Source organism: Mustela nivalis (assembly GCF_964662115.1).
Source record: "Mustela nivalis genome assembly, chromosome: 7".
In the NCBI taxonomy this organism is placed as follows: Eukaryota; Metazoa; Chordata; class Mammalia; order Carnivora; family Mustelidae; genus Mustela; species Mustela nivalis.
In genome coordinates this window covers 94,743,379-94,755,744 of record NC_139026.1, presented here as the reverse complement: position 1 = coordinate 94,755,744, position 12,366 = coordinate 94,743,379, and positions in this window count along the sequence as shown.

The following is a 12,366-nucleotide window of genomic DNA, read 5'->3' as shown; positions in this document are numbered from 1 at the left end:
CGCCCCCATCCTTCCCTCTTTCATCCCCATCTTCAGGCAACCGCTGGTCTGCTCTGTCATTATAGGTTAATTTGCATTCTCTAGAATTTTTTATAAATGGAATCCTATAGTATGTACTCTTATTGTCTGGATCCTTCCTTCCTTCCTTCCTTATTATTATTATTTTTTTAAAGATTTTATTTATTTATTTATTTGACAGACAGAGATCACAAGGAGGCAGAGAGGCAGGCAGAAAGAGGAAGGAAAGCAGGCTCCCTGCCAAGCAGAGAACCCGATGTGGGGCTTGATCCCAGGACCCTGGGATCATGACCTGAGCCGAAGGCAGAGGCTTTAACCCACTGAACCACCCAGGCAAAAAAAAGCCGCTCCTTTTTTTTTTTTTTTTTTAAAGATTTTATTTATTTATTTGAGAGAGAGAGAGCAAGCGAGAGAGTGCACACAAAAGCATGGGAGCCTCTGCCTAGAGGGTGAAGAAGGAGGCTCCATCCCATTAAACAATGACTGCCTGTTACCCCCGCACCCAGTCCTTGGAAACCACCATTATACTTTGTCTTTATGATTCTGACTGCTCTAAGTACCCCCTGTAAACGGAATCATACTGACCTATTTTGCTTAGTCAAATGTCCTCAAGGTTACCCGTGTTGTAGCATATTGAGTAATTTCTTCCTTTTTAAGGCTGAATAATATTTTGTTATATGCATATACCACATCTTACTTATCCATTCATCTATCAGTGGACATGGGTTGCTTTCATGATTTAGTTACTGTGGATAATACTCCTACAGACATAGGTATACAGGGGTACCTGGGTGGCACAGTGGTTAAGTGTTGGACTCTTGGTTTGGCTCAGGCCCTAGTCTCAGGGTTGTAGGATCAAACCCACCTCGGAGTCTGCTTCAGATTCTCTCTGCTCCTCCTGCTCATGCTCTCACTCATTTACTCTAAAATAAATAAATAAATCTTAACCATACCCCCCCACCACATAGGTCTGCAAATATCTTTTTGAGACCCTGCTTTCAGTTCTTTTGGGTATATTCCTGGAAGTGGAATTACTGGATTATATCATAATTCTAGGTTTGATTTTTTTTAAAGATTTTATTTACTTATTTGACAGAAAGAGATCACAAGTAGGCAGAGACGCAGGCAGAGAGAGAGGAAGGGAAGTAGGCTCCCTGCTGAGCAGAGAGCCTGATGCGGGACTCGATCCCAGGACCCTGAGATCATGACCTGAGCCGAAGGTAGCGGCTTAACCCACTGAGCCACCCAGGCGCCCTAGGTTTGATTTTTTGAGGAACCACCATACTGTTTTCCACGGCACCCATTAAGAATGACATGGGGTTGGGGCACCTGGTGGCTCAGCCAGTTAAGTGTCTGCCTTCGGCTCAGGTCATGATCCCGGAGTCTAGGGATAGAGTCCTGCATCGGGCTCCCTGATCAGCAGGGGATCTGCTTCTCCCTCTGCCCACTTGTGTTCTCTGTTTTGCAAATAAATAAAGAAAATCTTAATCCTTGTGTTCAAAAAGTAGTTACATTTAAGATAATTTTACTTCTTCCTTTGCAATTCTGATGACTTTTATTTCTTTTTCTTGCATTGCTTAGGCTAGAATTTCCAGTACTGTGTTAATACAAGTGGTGAAAGCAGGCATTCTTTCTTATCTATCTCAGAGGAAAATTTTATTTTATCACCATGGAGTGTGATGTTTGCTCTGGGTATTTATTAGGGTTATGTGAAATATATTTTAGGGAGAACTGACTTTTTTGTCTGAAAGTATGTTATATTTCCCCAGTTGTTCATATCTTCTTTTGTCCTGTCAGTAGTATTTCAAAGATCTCTTCATGTAGGTACCTAACATTCATTCATTTCTTCCATTCTTTCTCCCTTTCTTTCTTTCTTTCTTTCTTTCTTTCTTTCTTCTTTTTTAAAAAAAATTTATTTGACAGAGAGAGACACAGTGAGAGAGAGAACAGAAGCAGAGGAAGTGGGAGAGGGAGAAGCAGGCTTCTGGCTGAGCAGGAAGTCCAATGTGGGGCTGGATCCCAGGACCCTGGGATCACGACCTGAGTCAAAGGCAGATGCTCAACAACTGAGCCACCCAGGCACCCCAGATACCAAACATTTCTTAAGCTTATTTCTAGTTATATTACTTTTTTTTCCTTAATATAAAAGGAAGTCTCTTCTTTACTTCTCTCTTCTAACAGGTTTCTATTTGTATATATATCTCGTCATTTTTGTTTCTGAATGTTAGTTTTGTACCTAGTCATCTTATTAAATGCTCTTATTGTTTATTCTTTTTATTTGATTCTTTTTCAAAAAATATTTATTTATTTTAGAGAGAGAGAGAGGGAGAGTGTGAGTGAGGCGAAGGGCAGAGGGAGAGGGAGAGAAAGGGAGAGAAGCAGACTCACTGCTGAGCTGAGCATGGAGCCCCACAAGGAACTCAATCTCAGATCAGGACTTGAGCAGAAATCAAGAGTTAGACACTTAACTGACTGAACCACCCAGGCGCCCCTCTTTGGGTTATCTAAGCATAACATGATCTGTGCCAGTAATAATTATTTACCTCTTCCTTTTCAATTTTTATGTCTTTTATTTCCTTCTCTTGCTTAATTGCTTTATCCAATTCCTTAGAGAAATATTAAATAGTAGTATGGGTACTAAATCTTTTTGTTCCTGAAATTAATGGGACTGCTTCACAGGCTTTCCCACAGGCTGTATCTATTTTCCCTCAGCTTTTCACCCACCCTTTTATTCTTTGCTCTGTATTGCTGGGGTTAAGAGCCTATGTTTACCTGGATCACTTGCTTGCTGGCTTCTTTGTGAGTTCTGCCAGTAATAAGCACTGCAGGGAGAACAGACGGTGGGAGGAAGAAGGTGTGTTCAGCTGCACGGTGTGGCAACTGTTGGCAGTGGTGGTTCCATAGGAGCAGTGGAGATGGGGTGCTCCCAGATTCCATCTGCCTGAGCCAAAGGCTGCACCGTTTCAGCCACTCCAGCTGTGCGCTCGTCAGCAGATCTAGAACATGTGACATTGTCTGCAGGACAGTGGCAGGATTTGTGGGCTCCAGGGAAGTTAGCAGTTTATGATCTCTGGGTATCATCTCTTATTCCTCTTGTCCCCCACTCCACTTCTTAATTTCCCCTAGGGGGTTGGAAATATATATAAAACCAAGGGGGAAAATATATGTGTATTTTTTTTTTAAGATTTTATCTAGTTATTTGACAGATAGAGATCACAAGTAGGCAGAGAGGCAGGCAGAGAGAGATGGAGAAGCAGAGAGCCCAATGCGGGACTCGATCCTAGGACCCTGGGATCATGACCTGAGCTGAAGGCAGAGGCTTTAACCCACTGAGCCACCCAGGTGCCCTATATGTGTCTGTTCTAAACCAAGGGAAAAACATATATATGTTTTATATATTTTGTGTGTATATATATATATATATATATTCTCTATATATGTTATATATATATATCTATATATATGTTTTATATATTTTAAAGATTTTGTTTTTATTTATTTATTGGAGAGAGCCTGAGAGAGGATGAAAGAGAGCAGGAGCAGGGGAGGAGAAGGAGAAGCTCAGCAAGGAGCCTGACTTGGCTTGGGATTTGATTCCAGCACCCTGGGATCATGACCTGAGCTGAAGGCAGATGCTTAACCAGCTGAGCCACCCAGGGGCCCCCTCTTTTTTTTTTTTTTTTTTTTTAAAGGGCCCAGCATGGAGCCCAATGCGGGGCTTGAACTCACAACCCTGAGATCAAAACCTGACCTGAGACTCTGAGATCCAGACCTGAGCTGCAATCAAGAGTCAGATGCTTAACTGACTGAGCCACCCAGGAGCTGCACAGCCAAACTTCCGGAGTCATTTGCTCCTGTTATCTCAATGTACTCCCCATTCACTCTTCCACCCTCTCCAGTCCAACACCTTAATAAAAACTGTTCTTATCTTATTTGAACATTGTCAGATCCATTAGCTCTTCCTGTCCTTATCTTATTTGACCTCTTACCAGCCTCAGGAACAGTTGGCTACTACTTCCTTCTTGGAATACTATCTCATTTAAGCTATCCCAACATCGTGGCCTTTTTGTTTTTATACCCCTGGCTGTTCCTTCTCAGACTCCTTTCTTATGAGTCTTTCTTATCTCCTCAGCCTCTGTATTTTGTTTCTTGAGGTTTAGCCTTAGATCTCCCTCTGTCTACATTATCTCATTAAGTAATTTATTTCTTCCATTTTCATGGGTTTAATTATTCACATATTAATCTTTTTTTTTTTTAAGATTTTATTTATTTATTTGACAGAGAGAAATCACAAGTAGATGGAGAGGCAGGCAGAGAGAGAGAGGGAAGCAGGCTCCCTGCTGAGCAGAGAACCTGATGCGGGACTCGATCCCAGGACTCTGAGATCATGACCTGAGCCGAAGGCAGCGGCTTAACCCACTGAGCCACCCAGGCGCCCCATATTAATCTTTTTAAAGCAGATCTCCCCCTCCCCAGTTTCCTTCAGGTTTGCATAAATCCAGTTGCCTACTTGACAAATTCCTCAGCATGTGTCCTGCATGGGTCACTTAACACACCCAAAATGATCCTCTTCAAGTCTCTTTTGCCCATTCTCCTCACCATCTCAATAAATGACACCACGAGCTTCTCAATTGCTTAAGCAAAAACCTAGGGCTTATTTTATTTCTCTTTCTCTTCCTTCTTTCACCCCTCTTCCTCCTCACCTCTTCGTTCTCCTCCTCCTTCTGCTTTCTCTCTTTTTAAACTTTGTATAGCAGAAGATTCTGAATATACACAAAAGTTGGCACAGTCACGGACCCCCGTGTATACATCATCCAGCCCCAACACAACCATCAAGCCATCGGTAACCCTGCTCCATCCACACCCTCATCCACTGCCCCCTTCCACCCTGGGTATCATTTTGAAGTAAACCCTAGACATGTCATTTCATCTGTAAATATTTTAATACCTATCCTTAAAAGATATGTAACAAAAAATATAACCAGAATATTATCACACCTAAAAAAGTCTAGCATAATTCCTAGGACTCACTTTTTTGAGTTTCTTTTTCCCTTACTCCCCTATCTATCCATGCTCTCCCCAAGTCCTGCCGGCTCTATGTCCCCATTTATCTTTAATTCAAGCACTGCTAGCATCTTCACTGGCACAGAGCAGGCCACAGCCCTCGTCTGTGTGGCCCATTACAATAGCCTGGTAACTAGTCTCCCCACTGCCACCCCCTGCTTAAAATCCTTTAGTGAATTCTCATCACCATTTAGCATAAAATCCAAAATCCCTCTGGTGGCCCAAAGCCCTGCAGATCCAGCCTCTGTCTACTTCACCCCATTCTCCCACACTCGCCAAGCTTCAGCTACACAGTCTTTCACTTTCTCACATTCTCACTTTTTTTTGCTTCAGTGCTTTTGAGCTTGTCATTTCCTTTGCCTACTATGTCTCCTTTTCTGGAGCAGTCCTCTTCTCCCTCCTGCCTACTTAACTTTTACTTACCTTGCAGGTCTTAGACTGAAACCATCCCTCCCTTTCCACCATCGAGGCCAAGAACTCTTAGCTCAGTTTGTAATGACTGTTTGTTGCTGTTATTATCTAATTAATATCTGTCAATAAGTTCCATGAGAGCAAGGATTATGTCTTTTTTCCTTATCATCACATATCCAGCACCTAGCATGGTGCCGGGCAAGTAGTAGGCACTGAAAATGAGACAGATAAACTAACGGGACTCCATGAAAAACTGCTTTTTTATTCCTTTTCCTGCTTCTATTCTTGCTAGGACCTATAACCTAGCCTTACACCTGCCTTATAGAACAGATAATGTGTGTCCTGCCTGTAAAGGTCAAGGAGTTAATGATGTCTTTTGATTCTTGCAGCACAATAGACAACATCTAAGGAGTGATGGGGTGGGTCGTCAGAAACATTTTCCAAGACCACTGGCTCACCAAGATCCCTAGCTGCAGGACGTAAGTGCCTCATGGAGGACACCTAACCACTTGTCTTTGTTCCTGGATGCCTGAGAAGACACATCAGGATCATGATCCTCAACAAGAACCCAGGACCCCAAGCAAAGATAAGACTCACTCTCCTTTCCTTTCCCAGTCTCCCAGACACTCTGTGTTTATCCATCTACCCTCTCTGTGTCTTCAATAAACTACCTTCACTTCCTCTCAGCTTGTATTTGATTTGCATCCTGCATGAAGACAAGCAAGTTCTTGGCTGACCTTGCGTGACCTCCTCCTCCCTCTGATCCTTGGACCTAGCCAGCCTGCATCAAAAACATGTGTTGTCAATAAACAACAAAGAGTTTTATCACAATTTATAATTGAAAACTTTCTGTCAATAATTTAAAGCCTGCTGTTTCCTCTAGTGAATTAATGCTACATTGTCAGAAAGCATATTTTCCTCTTCATTGCCTTATATACTCAGGGCCATTTCCAGTGTCAGTCTCAGAGATCACTCAATCCATCATATTTATTAGATGGATGAATAAGAGGTCCATATCCTGAGAAAGGGCCCATTTCATTGAGAAATGTATCACTGAGGATCTTATATGCCAACCTAAGGTGTTTGGATCTTATTCTATAGGAAATGGGAAGGAATCATATGGTCTGATGGCTTGTTGGAAGCATCTCTCTGATGACTGGATTTACAGGAAAAAAGACTGGAGGATGGGATACCAGCTGAGAGATGATTTGCATTGACATCAGCCATAGAAACATTTTCTCCTAGATATATCTCCTTTGGCAAAGGAAGTAAAAGCAAACTTAAATTATCAGGACAGCACCAAAATATAAAGCTTTTGCACAGCAAAGGAAACCATTAACGAAATAAAAAGAAAACCCACTGAATGGGAGAAGATACTTGCAAGTGATATATCCGATAAGAGGTTAATATCCAAAATACATAAGGAAGTTATACAAGTCAATGCAATAACCCCCAAATAAAAGATATGAATAGACATTTCCCAAAGAAGATATCCAGTTGTCCAAAAGATACATGAAAAGATGCTCAACATCACTCATCATCAGGAAATGCATATCAAAACCACAATGAGATATTATCTCATGCCTGTCAAATGGCTAAAATAAAAAACCTAAGAAAAAAACAAACATTGGCAAGGATGTGGAGAAAAAGGAATCTTTATGCAATGTTGGTGGGAATGCAAACTGGTGCAGCCACTCTGGAAAACAGTATGGAAGTTCCTCAAAAAAGTAAAAATAGAATTACCATATGACCCAGTAATTCTACTACTGGGTATTTACCCAAAGAAAACAGAAACTCTAATTCAAAAGTTATAAGTGCCCCTATGTTTATTGTAGAATTATTACAATAGTCAAGTTGTAGAATCTACACAAATTTTCAAAGATAAATGAATGGATGAAGAGGCTTTGAGATATATATGTATATATAAATATACATATTTATATATATATATAATGGAATATTACTCAGCATTAAAAAAAAGAATGGGATCTTGCCTTTTGCAACAGTGTGGATGGGCCTAGAGTGTATACGTGAAATAAGTCAGAGAACAACAAATACCATATGATTTCACTCATATGGGGAATTTAAGAAATAAAACAGATGAGCGAGGATGAAGAGAGGCAAACAAAAAAACCAGACTCTTAAATACAGAGATGAGACTGATGGTTGTTGGGGACAAGGAGGGGGTTGGGAGGAGGGGGTGAAATAGATAAAGGGGATTAAGAGTACTCTTATCATGATATGCATGGAATTGTTGAATCACTATATTGTACACCTGAAACTAATATAATACTGTATTTTAATTACACTGGAATTTAAGAAATAAATAAAAATTAAAAAAAAGATACATGAGGGGCATCTGGGTGGTTTAGTTGTTAAAGTCTGCCTTTGGCTCAGGTTATGATCCCGGTGTCCTGGGATTGAGCCCCACACTGGGCTCCCTGCTTGGTGGGAAGCCTGATTCTCCTTCTCCCACTCTGCCTGCTTGTGTTCCCTCTCTAGCTGTCTCTATCTTTGTCAATTAAGTAAATAAATAAAAATCTAAAAAGAGAGAGAGAGAGAGAGAGAGAGATGACTTACAGTGGTCCGGGGGAAGGATAATAAAAAATGGAGCATTAGTGGGGACAGAGAGGAGATTTACGTAGGAGGTGGTAAGAGTAGCATTTTGTTTTTCATTTACAAAATTTTGGTAAAATATGCATAATATAACATTATCATTTAAATCAATTTTAAGTGTATAGTTAATGGCATTAATTTCACTCCATTACTGTGCAGTCATTGCCACTGTCCATCCCCAGAACTTTTTTTTTCTTTTAAGATTTTACCCACTTACTTCACACACACACACACACACACACACATACACACAGACTGAGAGCACAAGCAGCAGGGAGCAGCAGGCAGAGGGAGAAAAAGAAGCAGACTCCCTGCTATGAGGCTCCATCCCGGGACCCCAGGACCATGACCTGAGTTGAAGGCAGATGCTTAATTGACTGAGCCACTCAGGCGTCCTATCCCCAGACCTTTTTGATCTTCCCAGTTGAAGCTCCATGCCTATTAAACAATAACTTCTCATGAGCTCTTGGCAACCCACCATTGATCTATATATTTATTTTTAAAAAAGATTTTTAAAATCTTTAAAAAAATTTATTTTAAAAAAATATTTGGTTATTTATTTGAGAGAGACAGAGAGAGCATGAGCAGGGGGAGGGGCAGAGAGAGAGGGACAAGCAGAATCCTCACCGAGTGGAGATCCCTATGTGGGGCTCGATCTCAGGATCCCAAGATCATGACCTGAGCTGAAGACAGATACAACTGACTGAGCCACCCAGGTGACCCAAAGATTTATTTATTTATTTTAGGGGGAGAGGGGTAGGGGGAGTCTTGAGCAGGCCAAAGCCTCATGTTGGGCTCAATCTCAGGACCCCGAGATGAGGATCTGATATGAAACAAAAAATGAAACTAAGAGTCAGACGCTTACCTGACTGTGTCATCTAGGCACCCTGTAAACATTTATAATTCTTAACAGATTATTCTGAGACTTCTGACTCTGGTCACTAGAGGCAATTTATCAGAATAAGGACTTTTGGGGCATCTAGGTGGCTCAGTGGGTTAAACCTCTGCCTCGGGCTCAGGTCATGATCTTAGGGTCCTAGGATCAAGCCCCCTATCAGGCTCTCTGCTCAGCAGGGAGCCTGCTTTTCTCTCTGCCTGCCTCTCTGCCTAGTTGTGTTCTCTGTCTGCCAAATAAATAAATAAATAAATCTTAAAAAAAAAAAAAGAATAAGGACTTTTTTTTTTAAAAGATGGTGAATTTGGTTTTGGCATGCTGACTTGGAGGTGGTATGTCCAGTGAGGAGTTAAATATGTGATTCTGGTATTTTGAAGAGCATTTTAGGCTAGAGATAAATACCGGAGACCCATTAGGATAGAGGTTGTTTCTGGTCTGGAACTCCAATCCAGCAACTCTTCCTGTCCTTTCTGATTTGGTTGGATACATTGTAATTCCCCCAAGCCAAGGGCCAGGGAGCCATTCTTCCCCCTCCTGTTCTCTCACCCCTGTCCCCATTTAATTCAACACTAAAGCTTGCTGTGTACTTTCAAATACCTTCTCCACATCCCTTGAATCTGTTTCCTCTCTCTTATCCCAACCGCCAGTGCTATAAATCCAAGCCCACATCATCTGGTTCCTGGACCATGAAAACAGCTGCCTAGTTTTCAAATCCATTCTCCACACAGTCAACAAGCACGAATTACCTAAAATACAAACATCACCATACCATGCCCTTATTAAAAATCTGAATTGTTTCCTCATTGTCACCTGTAAGATAAATTCCAACTGCTTACTACAGTAGAAAGGCCTTCTGTGGTCAGTGCCGGTGGACGGCTCAGCTTCTTCTCTGAGGCTGTCTCCTTTGCTAAAGTGCTTCAACAGCTCCAAGTGTGTGCAGTTCCCCTGCTACCCAGCCCTTTCATGCTGGAGCCTCTGCCAGGCGGGGCCCCTACACTCACTTGGTTTACTCCTTCTCTTTGTTCAATTTATTCTGGCTCTCCTTTACCCAGAATGGCTTTCCTGTGGACTCCCTGATTCTGATACTGTCCTGTACCTCTTTTCCCTCACACCTTATTTAGATACTATTGTTGTACTTACCATAGTGTGCCAAAAATATCTATTTATGTGTCTGTCTCCTTTAAAAGTCCATTGGCTTATTGAGTCCAGGGACTATGTCTTAATATGTTCCTCTAGTCCCAACACAGTAATAATGTTTTTTGCAGAATGAATGAATGTTGCAGAGGAACCAGATGTATAAGCAGTGAACAAAACACAGATATAGGACACTTTTAAAGCAAGTTTTTATTTAAATTCCAGTTAGTTAACATATAGTATATTAGTTTCAGGTGCACAATACAGTGCCTCAGCACTTCCATACAACACCCGGTGCTCATCACAACATACAGCAAACTTTTATGTGAAATTCAAAACACTATTGTAGGTCATTAGTACAAAATATGCATGCGACAGACTCCAAATTCTGTGTGCTGGAGAAAACTATGAGGGAACAATTTCTCCTCTTCTCTTGGTGACATTACGGCTGTTGTTACCGTGAAATATTTTTTAATTTTGCAAAATGGTAATATTTAGTATTCCAGAAACTTCCAACTCAAAGTTTAGCCCCGGACCAACAATATTGGCTTCACCTAAGTATTTGTTAGAACTGCAGTCTTAGGCCCCACCCCAGACCTTCTGAATCTAAATCTGTATTTTAACAAGGTCCCTATGGGATAGGCAGGGCTAGGTAGGGAGAGATAGACGCAGCTAGGTGATCAGGCTCACAGAAATCCCAAAAATGTGCAGGTATGGGAAAACCAGAGGTAAAGGAACAAACTGGACCACTCTGCCCTACGACCACCCTGCCCTAGGTGTGGGAGGTGGGTGTCTTTTTTTTGATAATCACCCGTGACCAACAAAGAATAACCAGACCCTACAAAGGAGGTCGGCCATTGAAGGTGTTATCACTAGTCCTTGTTCAATGGTGTTATCAACAGAGAGGTTAAAAGGATTTAAGGTCCCTGGTTGGCTTTCTATAAAAGACTAATCCTAAAGGCCCTCACTGGGACCTGCCAGAACACCTCTCGCTCATAAGAACTTTTTCTGTATCTTCATTTAATAAACCTCTATTGCTTTACTCCACTTTCCTTTGTCCCTGAGATTCATTCTTGGACTCTGTGAGACAAGAACCTAGCTGTCCCGTGTCACCCAGGTCATTCCTCTGTGTATTGAAGTTTGAGAAGCACTATCTTTTAAGAAATCACTTTATTGTCTGAAAAGGGGTCTGAAGACTCGTGAGCTCAGGTCCTTAGTTCATCTCGTCCTCCGGGAAGCAGTGCTGTGGAGGGCTTGGCTGGCTGGACATTCCAGAGCTTGACCTCAGGGAGGAGTGGTGGCAAAGGACCAACGTAGCAGCTGTTCTCATAGTCAGGTCTAAAGTATGAGCCCCTCACAGGTGGGGTCAAACAGGAGCTGTCTGGGGCCTGTGACTGGGCTTGCGTAAGTAGGACCAATGGAGTCCAGCCAGGATTAGTCAGGGAGATGTGGCAGAAGGACCTGGGGGGAACTGTTGGGGGAGACAATAAGGGGCCTGGTCAGTGAGCATTAGTCAGGGCCAGAGGATCAGTTGAGCCCATTCCTGGGCTTGGGGCAGGAACTGGGGTTGGGAGCTCAGCTTCAGGAATGGGGTGAGGCGCAGGCTTGGAGTAAGGGTCAGAATGTTGAGTGTAAACAACATTCTTGTTAGACCCAGGCATGAGGTTTACCTTTATAAGGGGTGGATGTGCTAAGATGCCCTGCTTTCTCTTGCAGTGGACAGACTTTTCATCTTCCGTCTCTGGTCCTAAGAACAACTCCCAGGGAGCAGGTGGTGGAGGGCCAGAGTGGCTGGGGCCCTCCAGCTCCTCAGTGTGCTCTTCTAGTGTCTATATTTGTTGTGTGACTCCTGCATATACCCTTTTATGTTCAAATGTGATGTTCTGATATTCTGCAACAAAAATCATGAAAGCCATCAGGTGTTAGAATGCACACTGTGCATCAGAATGCACTGTGATCTGTGTTAAGCATTAACACCTGCCCTTTTCTTATGTCGGGGAAGAGAGTTGTGGATCAGAATTTGGACCTTGCACCTGGCCTGGGAGGGCTGAGCAACCAAGTAGAGATACTGCAGCCTTGGGAAGAAGGCAAGTGTTCCTTAGCTCAGTCCTGTTAGGGTTATCATTTTGAAGGAATAGGGTCAAGATCTTAATATCAGAGCAATATTTAAATCTTTAAAGTTTTTAAACATTTAAAAAAATGTTAATGTATTTATTTGAGAGAGAGAG